General features: G+C 38.2%; 1 pseudogene; it reads left to right on the top strand.

The window, feature by feature from the left end:
• Window positions 1-19235: 19235 nt before the first annotated feature.
• On the top strand, window positions 19236-19856 carry LOC109377725 (GTP-binding nuclear protein Ran pseudogene; annotated as a pseudogene).
• The last annotated feature ends 859 nt before the right edge of the window (window positions 19857-20715 follow it).

Genomic DNA, 20715 nt, shown 5'->3' with positions numbered 1-20715 from the left:
TATATATATATATATATATATATATGATATATATATATATATATATATATATATATATATATATATATATATATATATATATGCAGGAGAGAAGGAAGCAAAGAAAAAAATTTTCAAAAACTCCCAGGCCAAACCTCAGTCAAATCAAATTACACCAGAGGTTTAAATTTCAAAAATAGAAGATATAGGGTCACCGTTACATTATCTAAGAAGCCATTGCCTAATGTAAGGTCATGAAATTTCCCCCTAAGTTTTCTCCTAGGACTTTTATAACTTTAATTCTTACATTACACATTTGATCCATTTTGAGTTAAGTTTTGTATGTGATATTAGGTAAGAGTCTAACTTAATTTTTTTTTACATGTGGATATTCAGTTGCTCTGGCACCATTTGTTGAAAAGACTGCCCTTTCCCCCACTGAATTGTCTTGGCACCCTTGTTTTGACATCAATTGAACATAGTGAGAGTTTTCATTTTGGGACTTTCAAGTCTATTCCATTTATTTATATGTTTATTCTTATACTAGTACCACATGGGCTTGATTACTATAGCCTTGTAAGGTTTGAAATTAGGAAATGTGAGAAGTATGAATCTTCCAACTCTGTTCCTCTTTTTCAAATTGTTTGAGCTATTCTGTGTCCCTCAAAATTCCATATGAATTATAGAATCAGTTTGTTAATTTCTGGAGAAAAAACCCCCAAAAACCTAGCTGGGATAGAGTGTTGAATCTGTAGATCAACTTAGGTAGTATTGCCATTGTATTAATTTCCTAGGGCTGCTGTAACAAAGTATCACAAACTAGTGGCTTAAAAAGCTTATTGTCTTTCAGTTCTGATGGTTGCCAGCAACCCTTGGTGTTCCTTGGGTTGTTTGTGTATCACTTCAATCGCTGCCTTCATCAACACATGGTATTCTCACTTTGTGTCTCTGTCCAAATTTCCTTCTGGTTATAAGTACACTAGGGATTGGATGTAGGATCCACCCCAGCCAAGTATTATGTCATCTTAACTTAATTACATCTGCAAATCTCCTATTTCAAAATAATGTCATAATTCATAGATTCCAGGAGGACAAGAGTTTTGGGTAACATTACTCAACCCAGTAAAGCTATCTTAACAATATTAAGCCTTTTGATCCATGATCATGAGATGTTTTTCGCATTCTTTAATTTCTTTCAACAATGTTTTAGTTTTCAGGATATGAATTTTGCATTTATCTTGTTAAATTTATTTCTAAGTATTTATTCTTTTTGATGCTGTGGCAAATGGAATTATTTTCTTAATTTCATATTTGGTTTGCTCATTGTTACCGTATACAATTGATTTTTGTATATTGATGTATCCTAGAAACTTGCTAAACTTGTTTATTAGTTGTAATAAACATTTTAGTGGATTTCTTAGGACTTTATGCTGTGATTGTATAACTGAAATACATTTTAATATTGATTTCCACCAATATCTATCCTGTGGTTATAAGAAGTAAGATATTTTTTTAATGACTTCTGTAGAGGCTATCTGGTTCTCTGATAGTGACTGTGACATGAATTAAGAATTTAAAGACCCAAACTTGTCATTTTCTTTGTGAACCTTTTAGTGCTCTGAGTTAAATCTCAATGAAATAGTCCTTGTGGTCATCATTTCTGCCCTGTAGTCAAATGCAGCTGCCACTTGTCCTCCAGAACACTTGATTCAGTAGGCTTTTCATCACAATTTGATTAATCGTAATGCCATTGCATGCCATGGATCACTAGCATCTTATTGATGAGGCACTTATCACTGTACTTAAGTCCAATGACAAAACCAAGTCAGTCCCCAAACCGCATCTTTGATGATCCATTTCCTAGAGACACTCTTTGTATCAATTTATCAATTAGTTAGAGGAAGGAAATTAAGCAAGTTATTTGTACAGAGAGAACCAAATATAAAAAATTGTTAGCTAGGTGTAAAGTTGTTAACTGGAAATTGAAAAGACAAAAATAGAGCAGTAATGTATAAGGGAGGTAGCAACCAAAGAAATCAGTGAGGTGGTAGAACTGTTACTGTTTAGAAGCCTGGGAAAGGGCTTCAATGGATCTGAAACTCAGATGTCTGAGGAGGGAGAAGAGTTCAGTTTGTGCTGGTGTCATTGAGGAGTCTGGTTCTCTAAATGTTGGAAAGCTGAGGAAGCATACAAGAAGCCAATAGGAAACAGGCAGGAAAGAACAAGTTCCTATTCCTCCTCCCATCCTCATGATCTTCCTCTAATATGCCCTGTTGGTAAAGCATAATAGAGGGCTAGCCAGTAAAGCAAAAATGTGACTTGAAGAACTCCAGGCCAGTATAGAATAGTGGGTTTGAAAGTGGAGAGATATAGCTTAATACTTGTCACACTGTGCCAGCTCTATCATGTGCCATATGGGTATTGCTTTGTGTGGTATGGACGTCATAGTTCATATGTCCAACCTCCTTCCACAGCCCCACAAATGCTTCAAGCATAAGAGTTCAAATACTAACAAGGTAGTCTGGCTTTGGGAGGATGGACCTAAGGAAGAGGCCTGAGCATACCATAGAAGCTAGCTGGATTATTTGGGTGGAAATGTCCAAGGTCTTTGGTAAAGAGTGTGGTCTAGATGGAGGCACAGACTCTGAAGGCACATCCTCTTGGCCCCACAGACTCCTGACCTGTAGATAAAGGCACAGCTGGAGGAGGACCCTCTCACCTGGGGCTATGGATGATCCTAGCAAGAAGCAAGAGAAGCTGCTAGATAATAGTGTCACCAATTTAAATTGTGAATAGAGGAGAGGAACACAATTGGGGAAAGTTGATGAGTTCAGTTTGGGCACGTTGAAAGTGAGCATAGTGTCCTTTTTAAGAGTACAGACTCGAGACAGACTGAGTTCATAACCTCACGCTTCTATTTATTAGTCATGCATTTTAAGGAAAACCCCTTAACCTCTTTATGCCTCAATTTCCTAATCTGTAAAATAAAGATAGTAATAGCATAGGGTCATTGTGAAGATTAAATAAGTTATAAAATGCAAAGTTCTAGGACAAAATAATTACTTGTAATCTTTGAGGTGTCTGTAAGATATCTAGTAGGCAGCTGGATACATGAGTCTAAATTCAAGTGGGAGGTCTGAGCTGAAGATACAGATTTGAGAGATACATATTGGGTCTTCGGAAAAGTCATGACGTATTTTGTCTGTGTTTTTCAAAAGTCATTTATTTATATAAACAACAAAGATCAATCAATGATGTATTGCCCATTTTGTTCAAAAACCTTTGGCCATCTTTCAGTGAGCTTCATAATTCCTCGTTCATAGAAGGACCTGTCTTTATTTGTGAAAAACTGAACAAGGTGTTGATTTACAGCCTCATCTGAATTGAACACTATACCATGCAAGGAGTTTTGAAGAGAGCAAAATGAGTGGAAGTCTGATGGTTCAAGGTCAGGCGAGTATGGTGGGTGTGACAACATATCTCATCCAAGCTCCAATAATTTTTGATGGGTGATCAAATTTGTGTGTGGTCTCGCATTGTTGCTATGGAACACAACTCCTTCACAATTAACAAGCTCTGGATGTTTTTGGATGATAGATTCATTCAAACTGTCTAATTGCTGACAGTATACATTCGAATTGATTGTCTGGTTTCTTGGTAGGAGCTTGAAAAACATGACACCTTTAAAATCCCACCACACTGAGAGCATAACCTTCCTCTGATGAATGTCTGCTTTTGATGTCATTTGAGGTGAATCATCACGTCAGGACCAAGACTGTTTGCACTCCACATTGAGGTAAACAATCCACTTCTCATCACCAGTTATCAGTCATTTCAAAGAAGGATCGTTTTCCTCATGTTTAATGAGCATGTTGCAGATGTTTATACACACCATCAAATGAACTTCTTTGAGTTCATGCAGAACCCAAATATCGAGCTTGCTTACGTATCCCAGCTTCTTCAGGTGGTCGTGAATACTTGAATGATGGATGTTCAGTGTTTCTGCAATCTCTTGTGTCATGTAACGTGGGTTTGACTCGATCAATGCCTTTCTTTTTTCATCATCAACCTTGGTGGGCCTCCCTGACTGAGGAGCGTAATTGAGATCAAAATCACCAGCATGTAATTTCGTAAACCACCGGTGGCACTGACGTTCTTGTAGAGCATTGTCACCATAAACTTTATGCAACTTTTCACAAGCTTGAGGCGCGTTCTTCCCTTTATGGCAGTAAAACAGTAAAATATGGCAAAAATGCAGTTTGGTCTTCCATCTTCAACTTGTAAAATCTCCAAAACTCAGCCAAATCACTCAATGTTTTTTTAGAATGAAGCTAGAACTGTCAGCTGTCAAATGACATAACAATAACATAGATGTGAAGACTCTAGTACTTCCTAAAATGAACTAGTGCCATCTGTTGCAAACATGTGTCATGACTTTTCCAAAGACCCAGTAGTTGTCACTTGAGAGAGGAAGAGAGTACTCCAGAGAAGTCTTGGGTAAGAATACAAGCATAGTTATGGAACTCTAGAAGGCAAAGATATTTGGAGCATCAGGGGGAGAGAAGTACATGAAGGAGGCAGCAAAGTATCCCCACCTATACATACACAAACACACATATCTCACACTACAGTGACAGATGGCTGCACGATATCATTCTCTTGCTCAGAGCCACAATAAACCAGCAGAGAAAGACTTCCCTAGTTTCATACTTTCAAAATTGAATGAAAACAAAGGTGCAAACTCTAGGCAGCACACCTCTGTAACATGTTAAGTACAACCCCCTCACAAAATTGAAGTGGCAGAGCAAACTCAGCTGACTTGTCTCCACTGGCCTTCTCTACTTCCTTGACTTCCACTCACTCTGCAAGTTATCACAATCTGGCTACCACTCTCAGCACTCTGCTTCAGCCTTGTTTGGCAAGTCATCAAGATCTTTCTGACATATAAAATGGACATTTTGCTAATAGTTGATGCTGTTGATGTCTCTCTTTCTTGGAACAATAGTTCCTGCATCTCTTTAATTTTGAGACACTGCTCTCTCCTGGTTTCCCCCCTAAACCCATCCCCATATTTGCAGAAGCTCTTCTTCCTTGGCATTCCAGCCATCTTTCTCTTCCATCAACACTGGTGATATTATTAATGAACATAATAGATATTGGAAATTATTTTTGTTGTTGAAATCAGAGATATCCATGATATATAGATTGGCTAGAAATATGGTCTAAGCATTTCCCTTCTCCTTATATGAAAAGAGTATGCTTCCCCTTAATATGAAGAGTGTAGCATTCAGTGATCCTAATAGCCTGTATACTTCAGAATCATGCACTGGACTTATATGCCATAGATTCTGTGTCCCAGCCTCTGATCTAAGAAAGCTGTTAACTGATTTTATCTAGAAGGTTGGCTGAATCTTGTCACTGTAATTCTGGAGCACCAGCCTTGAGTAAATCACCACAAGTTTGCTGAGGACAGAGAGCTGGGACTTTATTGAGTATACAGAATAGGTTGTATCCAGTTTTGTACCTGCTTGCTTGTGTATTTACGTATGTCAGAATTTGGTGTGACATTTGCTTTCATTGTAATATAACATATGAATGTGAGGTTTAAGGTGTGTATATTAGAAAAGCTATGCTTTCCCTACAGTTTTCTTCCAAACCAGGATGCTTTTGAGTGAAAAAATGTCACTCAATAAAGTGGAGTCAATTATTTTTAATACAAAATTATGTGCATAGTCAAAACAAGTCATCAAAGGGATTGACAGTGAAAATACTTTCATGAATACATTACTTAGAAGGGAAAACAAACAAATGTCAGGAAAACCACAAAATCAGCAATTTATTCTCTCAACAACAAAAAAATGCCATTTCAGGATACTTTTCATCACCACCAAAATCTCTGCTTTTACTCCCAATGTCCCTTGTGTTAAGTGACGAGGAAGCAGTGCCTGTGGAGTTCAAAGAATACACTCTCATATGTGGGACAAGATAGCCGCAAGAAGACAATGGTGACACAATGGTGACATCTGACCTGGAGAAGGGCTTGATCAGCTCTGAGTGCCAAGGATCTGTATACAGCCTTACAGAGGTCACTGTTCATGATGAACCAGATCAGAAAAGAACCTGAACTTTCTATGATATTTAAACTCTATTTGAGTTGGAAATGAAATGTGTACCATTTCAGTAATATCTAGAACTAGTAATCAAGAGAACTCTCTAGAGCATTTACACCTATTTGACATTTCTTCTGTATTAACATGGATCTACTATTACTCAATAAGATTAGATTTCATTTCTCCAATTAGATTTTGTTTTAATTGAGGACAAACTAATATGTCTTCTGATTCTTACATTTCTTCACAGTGCCTAAAATATAATAGGTGCTCAAAAATATTTATAAATTAACCACTTAATTGATAAGATGATTCTCAGTCAGGAAGCATGAGGACATTTGCCATCCACAAGCCATTCCAGGAACAGAGAAAAAGTCTTCATGTCAGGAGGTCCAAGGTACATTCCCGCCATGTGGAGATCTCTTAATTAAAGGGAAAGTAGTTACTTCCCCCCCTTTACCATTTCATCCTAAGAGTGCATAGACAATTCCTTTCTTGACTTTCATAGCATAGCTGAGACAAGTTTGAGACTTTGAAAAAGACTATTAAGGCCCAGAAAGGTGTAGGCAAACAGACACCTCAAGTTATTGGTAATTAAATACTTAGGTTTCCTTCACTCATCTTCATCATAGAGGTTCTCACAGTGATGCTTGCAACCTTCCTTCAGGTATACTTCACTCTGGCTGAGGCTTTGTAATCCCTACCACCAGAGGTTCTTCAAGCATATCTAGGCTCCTGGAAGTTCAGAACAAACAGGTCAGAACAAGAAAGATAGGAGTTCCCTCTCACATCTAAGCCTAAGGATCTGCTTGAGGTCTTCTTCTGAGCTTGTCTACCGGGTGGGTCGAGTCTGCATCTCTTCTCTACTCATTAGGCTATAGACCTGGACTTCGCCTTCAACAGGACAACAAAATTGGTTCCAACCTGATATGCCCAAGATCTCTACAAGGTATACTAAATAGTGTGGCAGGCAGTTATCTTCATTACCAGAGGTGCACTTCTGTCGCCCTGGTTAGGGAAAATAAAAAATATACACTAAGACTTTTGCTGAGCTACTGAGTTAATAGTCACTTGACTTCTTGCAATTGTTAGCTTTGAGTAAAACATTCAGCATAACAACAGAAATGTTTTAAATCTTGTAGCAACTGAAGAAAATGCAAAGCAGAAAGTCCTTAAAGCCCATGATAGTATTATAGTAATCAATAAAAAGAAATCCCATTGGATGTCACATGCAGTACAGATGGAGAGAGGAGCCCTCCAGAGCGACAGTAGACAGTGCTCTTAGAAATAGTTTTTCTAGGAGTCCCCTGCCAAATTTCCCTGACGTTTGAACTCCCCTAATCTTTAGCTTATCATTGATGTTTTACTCCTCTAGAGAAAGAGCAAATGGAATTAGCCAATCGTGTCTGTTGGCCGTTAAAGTAAGTGTCATCAAGATCTGGATGAACCTTCCCAAAAGATAAGTTCCATGTGTTCTATCCAGTAGACATGTAATTCTTATTAAGATCAAAAAAAAAAAACCTGGCCAGTTTGCTTTTTGATGCTATTAAGAGACATAATGAAGTAAGGTTATGTATAATTAGATCTCCCTAGTCAGCATTTCTGCCCCAAGGAAGATTATAAAAATGGTCAAAACAGCTTGTTTTTCTTTCTTTCTTTTTTTAACAGATGTCTGTTTCAGGTAAGATTACTGTGTCTATTCCTCCAAAGGGGTAGGAGATATTGATTTATTACCAAATATCTAAAAAGAAGGAGGAGGAGGGGAAGAAGAAATCTCAACAAGCAGAAAGCCAAAACAAATTGTAGTAATATGTGAATAGTTTTACATTTTGTTTGGGGACATACAATAAAGGGACATAAAACAGTACATTAGCTGATCTGAGTGTCTTGGTGTTCTGAAACCTCAGTTCCATCGCTTACTTTTAAAATGTTTGTTCTTGTTAAATAAAGCCACTTCTGGCTTTGGCAAATATACTCAAAGACCCTAAGTGCAAGAACTCATCAATAAGTCAGTAGGATAATAACAGACAAATTTAGAGAAAACATAAAATTGTGCTGCAGAGAAAAGGTATTTCAATGAGGAGACCCCTGTGCCTTCCTTCCTTCACCTGAGATTTCTGATATTTCACACAAGATAAAGCATTTTGTCACATGGGAAAGTGGGTGGAGGACTAGCAATCATTGAATCATTATTGTTTTGTGTCAATTATACTTACTAACATAAACCATGATAAGATTTTGTATTAGTTTGCTAGGGCTATCATAATAAAATGCTACAGACTGGGTGACTTAAACAACAGAAATAAATTACTTCACAGTTCTGGAGGCTAAAAGTCCCAGATTATGATGTTGGTGGGTTTGATTTCCTCTGAGGTCTTTCTCCGTGGCTTATAGATGGCTGTTCTCTCACTGTGTCTTCACATGGTCATCCCTTGGTCTGTATTGCCTGTATCTTTATCTCATTTTTCTTATAAGGAACCAGTCATATCTGGTTAGGACCCACCCATATGACCTTTTTTTTTCTTGATTACCTATTTAAAGGTCCTATCTGCAAATACAGTCACATTTTTAGATACTTGGGTTACAATTTCAACGTATGTATTTGGGAGCTATACAATTCAACCCATAACAGGTTTTCTCCACATTTTGGATGTTATAAGAAATAATGAGAATGGAGGAGAAGGAGAGGAAGAGAAGGGGCAACATGCATACCAGGTATGGTAGCAAGATTCAAATAAAATAATAACCTGGGCAATTTTTAAAATTAGTTTCAGGTGCACAAAACAACATAATGATTAGATATTTATACCCCTCACAAAGTGATAACCCCTCCAGGACTACTATTCATCTGATATCATACATAGCTATTACAATATTATTGACTATATGCTTTATGTAGCACTTATATGTGTGACTATATGCATATATATTTAATTATAGTTGTCATTCAGTATTATTTTATATTAGTTTCAGTTGTACAGCTCAGTGGTTAGGCATTTATATGATTTATGGAGTGTTCCCCTGATAAGTCCAGTACCCATTTGACACCCTACATAGGCTTTACAGCATTATTGATTATATTCCCCATACTGTGTTTCACATCTCCATGACTACCAATTTGTACTTCGTGATCCCTTCACTTTTCTCACCCAAACCCCAACACCCTTCCCATCTAGCAACCATCAGTATTTTCTCTGTATCCAAGCCTATTTGTTTTATTTGTTCATTTATTCTGTTCTTTAGATTCCACATAAAACTGAGATTATATGGTATTTGTCTTTCTCAGTTTGACTTATGTCACTTAGCATAATATCCTCTAGGTCCATCCATGTTGTTGCAAATAGTAAGATTTCATTTTTTTATGACAGAATAATACTCCATTGTATAAATGTTCCACAGTTTCTTCATCTAATTGTCTACTGATGGGCATTTCAGTTGTATCCATATCATGGCTATTGTGAATACCACTGTAGTAAACATAGAAGTGCATATATTTTTTTCAAATCAGTGTTTTGGATTTCATGGATAAATACCCAGGAGTGGGTCATAAGATAGTTCTATTTTTAATTTTTTGAGGCACCTTCATACTGTTTTCCAGAGTGGCTGCACCAATTTGCAATCCCACCAACAGTTCACTTTTCTCCACATCCTTGCCAGCACTTGTTTGTTGATTTATTGATAATAGCCATTCAGAGTGAGGTGGTATCTTATTGTGGTTTTAATTTGCATTTCTCTGATGATTAGTGACATTGAGCATCTTTTCATATGTCTATTAACCATCTTTATGTCCTCTTTGAAGAAATGTCTATTAAGGTCCTCTGTCCTTTTTTTAATTGGATTGTTTGTTTTTTTGGTGTTGAGTTGTATGAGTTTTTAAAATAAATTTTGGATATTAACCCCTTATCAGATGTATCATTGACAAATATATTCTCCCATTCAGTAGGTTGTATTTTTGTTTTGTTGATGGTTTCCTTTGCTGTGCAGAAACTTTTTAGTTTGATGTAGTCCCATTTGTTTATTTTTTCTTTTATTTGCCTTGTCTGAAGAGATATATCAATAAAAATATTACTAAGGGTAATATCTGAGAGTTTGCTTCCTATATTTTCTTCTAGGAGTTTTGTGGTTTTGGGTCTTACATTTAAGTCTTTAATCCATTTTGAGTTTATTCTTGTATATGGTGTAAGAGGGTTGTCCAGTTTCATTTTTGCATGCATCTGTCCAGTTTCCCCAGCACCATTTATTACATAAACTGTCTTTACCCCAGTGTAAATTATTGCTTCCTTTGTCATAGATTAAATTACCATATAGGCATGGATTTCTTTCTGGGCTCTCTATACTCTTCCATTGATCTATGTGTCTGTTTTTATGCCAGTACCAATGCTGTTTTGATCACCTTGTAGTATAATTTGATATCAGGTAGCATGATATCTCCAATTTTGTTCTTCTTTCTCAGGATTGCCATGACTATTTGGGATCTTTTATGGTTCCATATAAATTTTAGGATTATTTGTTCTAGTTCTGTGAAAAATGCCACTGGTATTTTGATAGAGATTGCATTGAATCTATAGATTGCTTGGGTAGTGTGAACATTTTAACTACATTAATTCTTCCTATCTATGAGCATGGTATATGTTTCCATTTATTTGTATCTTCATTCGTTTTTCTCTCCAATGTCTCATACTTTTCTGAGTACAGGTCTTTTACTTCCTTGGTTAAATTTATTCCTAAATATTTTTAATATGCAACTGTAAATGATATTGTTTTCTTAATTTATCTTTCTGATAGTTCATTATTGATGTATAAAAATGCAACCAATTTCTGAATATTAATTTTGTATGCTGCTACTTTATTAAATTCATTCATCAGTTCTAATAGTTTTTTGGTGGCATCTTTGGAGTTCTCTATATACAGAGGATGCCAAAAAATGTATACACATTTTAAGCAAGGAAAAAACTGTATTAATTGTAACACTCAACATATCTAATAATAAAAGATGAATACAAGTCACATTTGACTTCTGCAATTACAAAAGGTGCTCAAAATGGTTACCATCAGCGTCCAGACACTTTTGTTTATGGCAAATTACTGCTTGAGCATAGATAACATCTCTTAAAATGTGTATATACTTTTTTGGCACCCCTGGTATAGTATCATGTCACCTGCAAATAATGACAATTGTACTTCTTCCTTTCGCATTTGGATGCCTTTTATTTCTTTTTCTTATCTGATTGCTGTGGCTAGAACTTCCAGTGCTATGTTGAATAAAAGTGGTGAAAGTGGGCATCCTTATCTTATTCCTGATCTTAAGATGAATGCTTTTAGCTTTTCCCCATTGAGTGTGATGTTAGCTGTGGATTTGTCATATATGGTTTTTATTATATTGAGATATGTTCCCTCTATTTTTACTTTGGCAAGAGTTTTTCTCTTAAATCTGCTAGATTTTGTCAAATGCTTTTTTCTGTATTTATTGATAAGACCATATGAATTTTATTTTTCATTTCATTTGTGTGGTGTGTCATATTAATTGATTTGTGGATATTGAACCAACCTTGCTTGCCAGAAATAAATCCCACTTGATTGTGGTATATGATCTTTTTAATGTATTGCTGAATTTGGTTTGCTAATATGTTGTTGAAGATTTTTGCATCTATGTTCATTAGGGATAACAGTCTATGATTTGTTTTCTTTTTTTGTAATGTCTGTCTGATTTTGGAACAAGAGTAATGGTGGCTTCGTAAAGTGAGCTTGGGAGCCTTTCTTCCTCTTGGATATTTTGGAATTGGTTGAGAATAGGTGTTAATTCTTTTTTGAATGTTTGGTAAATTCACTTGTGAAGCCATGTGGTCCAGGACTTTTGTTTGCTGGGTGCTTGTTGGTTATTGATTCAATTTTGTTGGTAATAATCAGTCTGTTCAGATTTTTCTGTTTCTTCTTGATACAGCAATGGAAGATTGTATGCTTCTAGGAATTTATTCATTTCTTCCAGAGTGTCCAATTTGTGGGCAAATAGTTGTTCACAGTATGCACTTAAGTTTTTTGTATTTCTGTAGTGTCTGTTGTCACTTCTCCTCTTGATTTCATCTATTTGGGATCTCTCTCTTTTTTGTTGATGAGTCTGGTTAAAGGTTTGTCAATTTTTTTTTGGTCTCTATTTCATTTATTTCTGCTGTGATCTTTATTGTTTCCTTCCTTGTACTTACTTTGAGCTTATTTTCCTGTTCTTTTTCCAGTTCCCTTAGGTGTAAAAATGGGCTCTTGATTTGAAATTTTTCTTATTTCTTTAAGTAGGCCCACATTGCTATGAATTTCCCTCTTATGACTGCTTTTGCTGTGTCCCATAGATTTTGGTTGTGTTTTCATTTTCATTCATCTGAAGGTATCTTTTGATTTCCTCCTTGATCTTGTTAACCCAGTCATTATTTAGTAGCATGTTATTTAGCCTCCACGTGTTTTTGTGTTTTTCAGGATTTTTTTGGTAGTTGGTTTCAAATTTCATACTACTGTGGTCATAGAAGATGTTTGATATGATTTCAGTCTTCTTAAATTTATTGAGACTTGTTTTGTGACCTAACATATGGTCTATCTTGGAAAATGTTCCATGTGCACGTGAATGTGTATTCTGCTACTTTGGGGTGGAATACTCTAAAAATATCAAGTAAATCCATCTGGTCTAGTGTGTCATTTAAGGCCGCCTTTTCTGTGTTGATTTTCTGATTGGAGGATGTCCATTGGTGTCAGTGGGGTTTTAACATCCCCTTTTCTGATTGTGTTACTGTTGATTTCTGCCTTTATGCCTGTCAATATTTGTTTTATATATTTAGGTGACCCTATGTTGGATGCATAGATGTTTACTGAGATTATGTTTGTTGGATTGATCCCTTTATTATTATGTAATGTTCTTCTTTGTCTCTTATTATTGTCTTTATTTTAAAGTCCATGTTGTTCGATATAAGTATTGCTACTCCAGTTTTTCTCTCGTTTCCATTTGCATAAAATATCTTTTTCCATCTCTTTATTTCAGTTTATGTGTGTCTTTCAATCTGAGGTGGTCTCTTGTAGACAGCATATACATGAGTCTTGTTTTCTTATCCACTAAGCTGCCCTATGTTTTTTTGACTGGAGCATTTAATCCATTTTCATTTAAAGTGGTTATTGATAAGCACATAGTGATTGCCATTTTTTAATTCATATGTTTTATCTTCATTAATTAGTTTGTTTTCTCCTTTTTTTCTGCTTAAAGAAGTCCTTTTAACATTTATTGTAATACTGGCTTGGTGGTAATAAATTCGTTTAGCTTTTCTTTGTCTGGAAATTTCTTCATCTCTCCTTCCATTTTAAATGATAGCCTTACTTTGTAAGGTAGTCTTAATTATAGGCCCTTGTGTTTTAACACTATGAATATTTTGTATCAATCTATTCTGGCCTGCAGCATTTCTGTGGACATATCAGATCAGCTGATAATCTTATGGGAGCTCCCTTGTTAGTAACTACGTATTTGTCTTTCTTTTGCTGCTTTAGAATTCTCTCTTTGTCTTTAAGCTTAGACATTTTAACTATGATGTGTCTTGGTGTGGGCCTGTTTAGGTTCATTGTTTGGGGCTCTCTGCACTTCCTGGGATTGTGTGTCTATTTCCTTCACCAAGTTAGGGAAGTTTTTGGTCATTATTTCTTCAAATAGGCTCTTGATCCCTTGCTCCCTCTATTCTCCTTTTGATACTTCTGTGATGTGAATGTTGTTTTGCTTGATGTTGTCCCACACATCCCTTAAACTATCTTCATTGTTTTTTATTCTTTTTCCTTTTTGTTGTTCCAACTGGTTGGTTTTTGTTACCTTGTCTTCTAAATCACCAATTTGGTCGTCTGCTTCAGGTCTAATCTGCTGGTGATTCCTTCTAGTGTATTCTTCATTTCAGTTATTGTAGTCTTTATTTCTGCCTGGTTCTTTTTTAATGGTTTCTATGTCCTTCTTTATGCTTTATCTCTTTTCTTTGTTGAAATTCTCACTACGCCTCTTAAGCATTCTTTTAATTCGTGTTTTAAGCTCTGTGTTTGCTTGGTTGTGCTGTCTCCATTTCATTTAGTTCTATATCTGGTGGCCTATCCTGTTCTTTTATTTGGGACTGACTTGTTTCTTTATTTCTTCATTCTGGGTGCCTCTCTGTGTTTGCTTCTATGTATTAGGTAGATCTCCTCTGTCTTTCAGCCTTTGCTGGGTGGCCTTATGTAGTATATGTCTTGTGGGGTTCAGTGGCACAGTCCCCTGATCACCTGTGCATGTGTTCCAGGAGTGTCCCTTGAGAATGTTGTGTGTGTTCTCCTGTTGTAGTTGAGCCTTGATTGCTTTTGGCACATCAGTGGGTGGGATTGACTCCCAGGCTGACCGACTATGAGACTTGGCTCTGCCCACAGTGTATGAGCTGCTGTTGGGGGGCTGACCCCTCAGAGAATATTTCACCCCTATGGCCTCTTGTGCCTATTGAGACCTCCCCATTTTAGTGTGCCACTTGTGGGGCTAGTCAGGTAGTGCTCTGGTGTGGTTTGAAGCTCACCTCTGGACGTGCTGTTTCTGGTGTCTCTTGGGAGGGACTCTTGTGCAGGCTAATTTCACCCTTGCCTATTACTAACCCACAGCTACCTGTTAGGAGTCATAAAGCTATATGTAGTTGGTTGTTGCCTGAGCTGGACCTGGAGGCATGTGAGTGTGGCCTCTCTATGAACCAAGGCTGGCTGCCACCAATTGTGGGCCTGAGGTAGCTTACCAAAAGGTCCATGACCCTCTAGGCATATTGCTACCTGCCTGTTTCCCCTAAGGCCCAAACATTGAAAGAGCTTCCTTAGGTTCGTGGGCCAGGCTGGTTGACCTGGTATTACGAGTGCCCTCAGCAATGCAGCACTAGCTGAGTGGAGTGGAGTTCAAGGGAGTCATGAGACATGACTGATGGTTTTTACAAAGTTAATGCACATTCAGCACTTACACCACTGCTCAGCCTGTGACACTTTTCACAGGTTGCTGAGAACACCGCAGCCAGCCACTGCTCACCTTGGAGCAGTGACTAGCCTGTGACCAATTTTCATAATGCCATTAGAACACCATAGCCAGCCACCACCTCAGGCTTGCAAATCCCTGAAAGCTGTCCTAGATTGCCTTTGGTGCAATTTTTTGGGTCACTGTTCACCACCAAAATCTCCCCAGGCCATTGTAGTTTTCCACTGCTATAAAAAAACCTCTGTGGTTTGTGGGGCAGGGCCAGCCATTCAGGTATCCAGAGTGCCCCTGGCAATGCAGCTCTAGCTGGGCAGGGCAGGGGGGTTGTCCAGGGAGCTAAGGGGTGTGGTCGGTGGTTTCTACAAAGTTAATGCAGCCTCAGCTCCCACCTGGGTCTGCAACCACCCTGCAAAAATACCCTCAAAACATTGTGGCTAGCCACTGCCCATCTCAGGCCCACCAACACCCATCTCAAGCCTGCAAGTTCACATGAGCTGCTCAAGAGAGGCTATAGCACAGGTCATGGTTTACCACCCACCAGCAAGCATTTCCTGGGCCGCCACAGGCCATCTATCTATTTCAAACAGGCTTCTGCAGCCTGTGGAATGTGTCCAGCAGCCCTGCAATCAAGGGTTTCCCCAGCAATGTAGCACTAGCTGTGTGTGTGTGGGGGGAAGGGGGAGTGGACCCAAGGTGTCACCAATGAAGTGCACATGCATGGATTCCACCAGACCAATGCAGTCCCAGACTTGGCCCTTTGCAGGAGGGCTTAACACTGAAAAGATGGTGCCCTCTTGTAGGCCACATGTGTGCCCAGCCTATGATCACTTCACAGAGCACCCCAAGAATACCACAGTCAGCCCCCAATTGCCTCAGGGCAGTGACATGAGCAATTTTTTTAAATCTGCAGAATAAATATGGATATCAGAAACTAGATGAAATGTTTATTCAAGGATACTGTATCACCAAAAAATGGAAAAGATAATTTTAAACAGAAAAATATTCAACAATGTGGTAGCTAGCTTCTAAGGCAGACCGAGGAGTCCCCACCTCCCAGCATCCATACCACAGTGTAGCCTCCTCCCGCATTGTACCAAAGCATTGGTTTGCATGACCAGTAACATAAGAAGTAAAAAAATTTCACTTTGGAGATAACATGGCTTCTGCCTTGAGTGTTTTCACATGACTTCTCTTTCAGTCTGAAGTTACTTGCTTTGTATGAAGCAAGCTGCTATGTTGTGAACATCCTTGTGGAAAAGGTTCATGTAATGAGGACCTGTGGAGCCTGCCAGAAACTGTGTGAGTGAACTTGCGTTCATAGGCTTCACCCCAAATAAGCCTTGTGATGATTGCAGTTCCAGGCAAGAGCTGGACTGTGACCTCATGAGTGACCCTGAGCCAGAACCATTAAGCTAAGCTGTTCCTGCATTACTGAGACCTCCAAAACTGTTGTAAATTTCCAAGTTTTGGAGTAATTTGTTGTGCAGCAAGAGATAACTAACATAACAATCTAAGCTCAATTCGTATTTTATGAATGAAAACATATTTTGTTCAGGGCCCGTATATAATTTTGTGCTTTCTATGTTTATTCCTTCCCATTAAAATGTGGGTTTGTTTTCACTATACAGAGTCCTGGAAAAAAAGAATAGGAGTTTAATGTGCAGCATATATATTTCAGAAAAATTTTAAGAAAAAATGTATGTTCTAACTATGAGGACATTTGGGAACAGGAACAGTACACTAGGGAAATTTTGATGATTTCTCTGGGGTGTTAACTAGGGTTTTCCTTCCTTGCCCTATACTTATTTGAAATTCTGTTTTTTCTATTATTTAGCAGCATTGTTGTGCTGCTTACTTTTTCTTATAAGACTTCACAATATTTGATTCTCCAATTTTCCTCTTCATACTCTCTGGCATAATTAAATATTGAACTGAACTCCAGCTGAGTTAAAGTAAAAATTCATTGCCAGTCTTCATATGAAACATTGTTGTTAAATCTCTTGATATTTTCTTTTAATTAAAAAGGACTCACATGTTGAGTGCAACTTTGACCAATGTTGAATTACAAACCCTTGAGATGTTCTCATAGTGACTAACAGCAGTCTCCTGACAAAGCCCTGCAATTCCTGAGATAGCAAATTAAAGAGTTTAGCAACCATGAAAATTCTAAGCAATAGCAAACAAATACTTTTGCTATATAAGTGGAGATGGCATTGTGCTCTACCCATCTGGATTCTTTGGCTCTAAGTTTCCCAATGTCTCCTAGTACTCAAGTCAGTTCCAATGACATCTAATGTGACATAAACCAGTGGCAATAATTTCTATACCTAGCCTGTTGTAGGTATGGCTTACAAATATATACCTTATTGCAATATTGTTTTGATAAATTTGCTTTTAAATTCTTTGAGAAAGGATTTATATTTCTTTTGATGATTTATATATCAAGCCAATGATCCCCAAAATCAATCTATTAAAAGTGTTCTCCACTCCAGGCCTTTACCAAGTTTTCCTAAAGCTGTATACGAGATACTAAAGGACCAAAGGAACATTGGCATTGCTTTAATAAATGACTTGTGGAATCCAGATCATGCCTCTAAAATCACAAATTTCATACACATACACTTATGGAATAAACACTTTCCATGTTTCGCAGTAATCTCTATTTCAATAAAATTGTTATATATACTTTGAAACTTTTCAATTCTTGATTTTCTTGTCTTATAAATATATATATATATATATATATATATATATATATATATATATGTATGTATGTATGTATAGCTTTTGGGTTGGTGAACACATGAGGTGCTGGGAGAGTGGTGCATCTGGAGAGGACATGGATGCTCTGCACCCTTCCCAAATACCTTGCCCTATGTGTATCTTCCATTCAACTGTTCCTGAGCTATATCCTTTTACAATAAACTGGTACTCTAGTGCTGACACCAGGAGAATAATAGAAGTTAACTCAAATGTGGAACTGCTACTAAGGAAAAAGAAAATTGGGAGACATATGCCAACAAGAGGTAGAAACGTTTTGAGTATGAGGGCCTATTTCCAATGGGAGGAATCAGATTATCTGTATAGGCAGAACCACACGTAAAAAGAGAGGCTGAGCCTCTCACAAATAGAACACCTGCAAGTATGAAGTCATTGTGACATTCAAAATCCTTGGTTTACTTCTGAGAATGGTGGTGGAACTCTGGAGATACTGTTCATCCTCACATATGGTAAAAAAAAGAAAATGACTATCCTTGACAGAAGCCTTTGTCTTGCCTGGCAGTAAGTACATCATTGTGGTTAAGAGTGGAGGCTCACTAGTCAAGATGGTGGAGTAGGTGAACGCTATGGTCACCTCCTTTCATGACCACATCAAAATTACAATTAAACTATAGAACACCCATCATTGAGAACTGCCTGAAGTCTAGCTGAACCAAAGCCCTACAACTAAGGATATACAGAATAAGGCACCTCAAGACTGGTGGGAGGGGCAGAGATACAGAATGGGCTGATCTCACACCCATCTGTGACTATTAAAAATTAGGAGGAACATTTTGGCAGCAGAGGGCCCCCTGAGAGGAACGAGGAGTCCCAGCCCTACACCAGGCTCCCCAAACCAGAGTTCCAGTGCAGGAAGAGAAGTCCCTGTAACTTCTAGCCATGAAAACCAGTGGAGATTGTGACTGAATGAGACACGGTTGGTTGCACTCCCAGGATCTCCTCTTAAAGGGCTCATGCATGGACTTACTCGCTGATGGACTCACTTGCTCTGAGCTCCAGCACTGGGGCAGCAGTTCAAAAGGCACCAGGGGTATACAGGGAGGAACTGAGTTGTCTACTTCAGGACAAGGACTAGAGGGGAAGCTTTTTCCCAGACAGAGGCGCTGGCAGACGACTTTCTTTCTTCCTTGAGCTCTCCCCTCTGCCAGTGTTCAGATGTAGACAGTGCCAGATATGAGTCTCTATCAACCTGGCTAATACCCTTTGCTCACCCCACTCTGAGTGATTCCTGGTGACTCCACTCCACTTAACTTTTGGGCACACTCTCACTGCTTCCAGTGGCTTTTCCATACAAACAACCTGCCTGGCTCATGCTTCAGACTTTTCTAAATTCTGTCAGTTCAGACTGGCCCAGGGATACTTCTGGAAGTAACATCACAATGACTGCCCAAGGAAAACCCCAAGCTCGTTTCAAACTTGTATTGGTTGATAATGGTGGGGCTGGAAAAACATTTGTGAAACATCATCTGACTGGTAAATTTGAGAAGTATGTAGCTACCTTAGGTGTTGAGGTCCATCCTTTTGTGTTCCATACCAACAGACCTATTAAGTAAGTTCAATGTATGGGATACAGCTGGTGAAGAGAAATTTGGTGGACTGAGAGATGACTATAACATCCAAGTCCAATGTGCCATTATAATGGTTGATGTAACATCGAGTTACTTACAAGAATGTGCCTAACTGGCATAGAGATCTGGTATGAGTATGTGAAGACATCGCCATCATGTTGTGTGATTAAGAACAGGAAAGTTAAGGCAAAATCAATTGTCTTCCACCAAAAGAACTATCTTCAGCACTATGATATTTCTGCCAAAAGTAACTCAGGCTTTGAAAAGCCCTTCCTCTGGCTTGCTGGAAAACTAATTAAAGACCCTCACTTGGAATTTGTTGCCATGCATGCTCTTGCCCCACCAGGGGTTGTCATGGATCTAGCTTTAGCAGAACGGTATGAGCATGAAGTTGCTCAGACATCTTTCCAAAATGACAATGACAACCTGTGACACTGGAGCCCAGTGTCAGAAGTCTTGTTTTATAGGCAACTGTCCTATAATGTCAGTGGTGCAGGGTGTTTGCCACTTTATTACATAGCTAAGCAGAACATATGTTTAATCTTTGGGATGCTGAAGGAGATGAATAGGCTGCAGAGTGAATGTGGCAGTTAAAAAAAATACCTTCGTTTTTTGGACCTGCATATTGAGCTGTTTTGGAAGACTGTTGTTTCCTTATTGAGTTTCAAATATAAGACTACTAGAGTCACATCACAATATTTAGTGGTAAAATTTTATTTGTTACTATCATTCCATTCCTTTTTGTTTAGAATCAGAATAAAGTTGTATTTCAATTATCTAAAATTAAAAAAAAATCTCTCAAAGGTTTACAAAACCCAAACAAGAGGCATCTGGCTTTGGCATGTACTGTACTTCTTTCTGAGCAACCCTAAGCCCAGCACTAGACACAACTGGACTTGGTTCATAGCTGGGCATCTTGAGAAACATCCAAGCTGAGTGCAGTTGGTGGCCATCTGCAGATTTCTTTGTGGCTCATGCCAGGTGGCCCTGTGCAGGGCACAGGCTATAGCTGAACTTGGTCTGCAGTAGGACCCATGCCAGGAGGCCCTGGGAAATGGCATGCTCAGAAGCCAACTTCAGACCAAGCCAAAGCATCACTTGACAACCTCCAAGGACAACACACTCAAAGGGAAGACTGGGCAGACACTATAGCCTTGCTAAAGTGAATCCGGCTCTGTAGGGTCAGACCCAGCACAATAGAACCTCCATTGTTGTCATGGCCAGTCCTCACAATCAATCAGCCTGAGGGTTAATCTCTTCCACTGACTTGAGCAACCAAGGCTCAAGTACA

Source organism: Hipposideros armiger, unplaced genomic scaffold, assembly GCF_001890085.2.
Source record: "Hipposideros armiger isolate ML-2016 unplaced genomic scaffold, ASM189008v1 scaffold_1527, whole genome shotgun sequence".
NCBI lineage: Eukaryota > Metazoa > Chordata > Mammalia > Chiroptera > Hipposideridae > Hipposideros > Hipposideros armiger.
The sequence above is the reverse complement of the archived record's forward strand: the minus strand, read 5'-3'. Positions and strand labels throughout refer to the sequence as shown.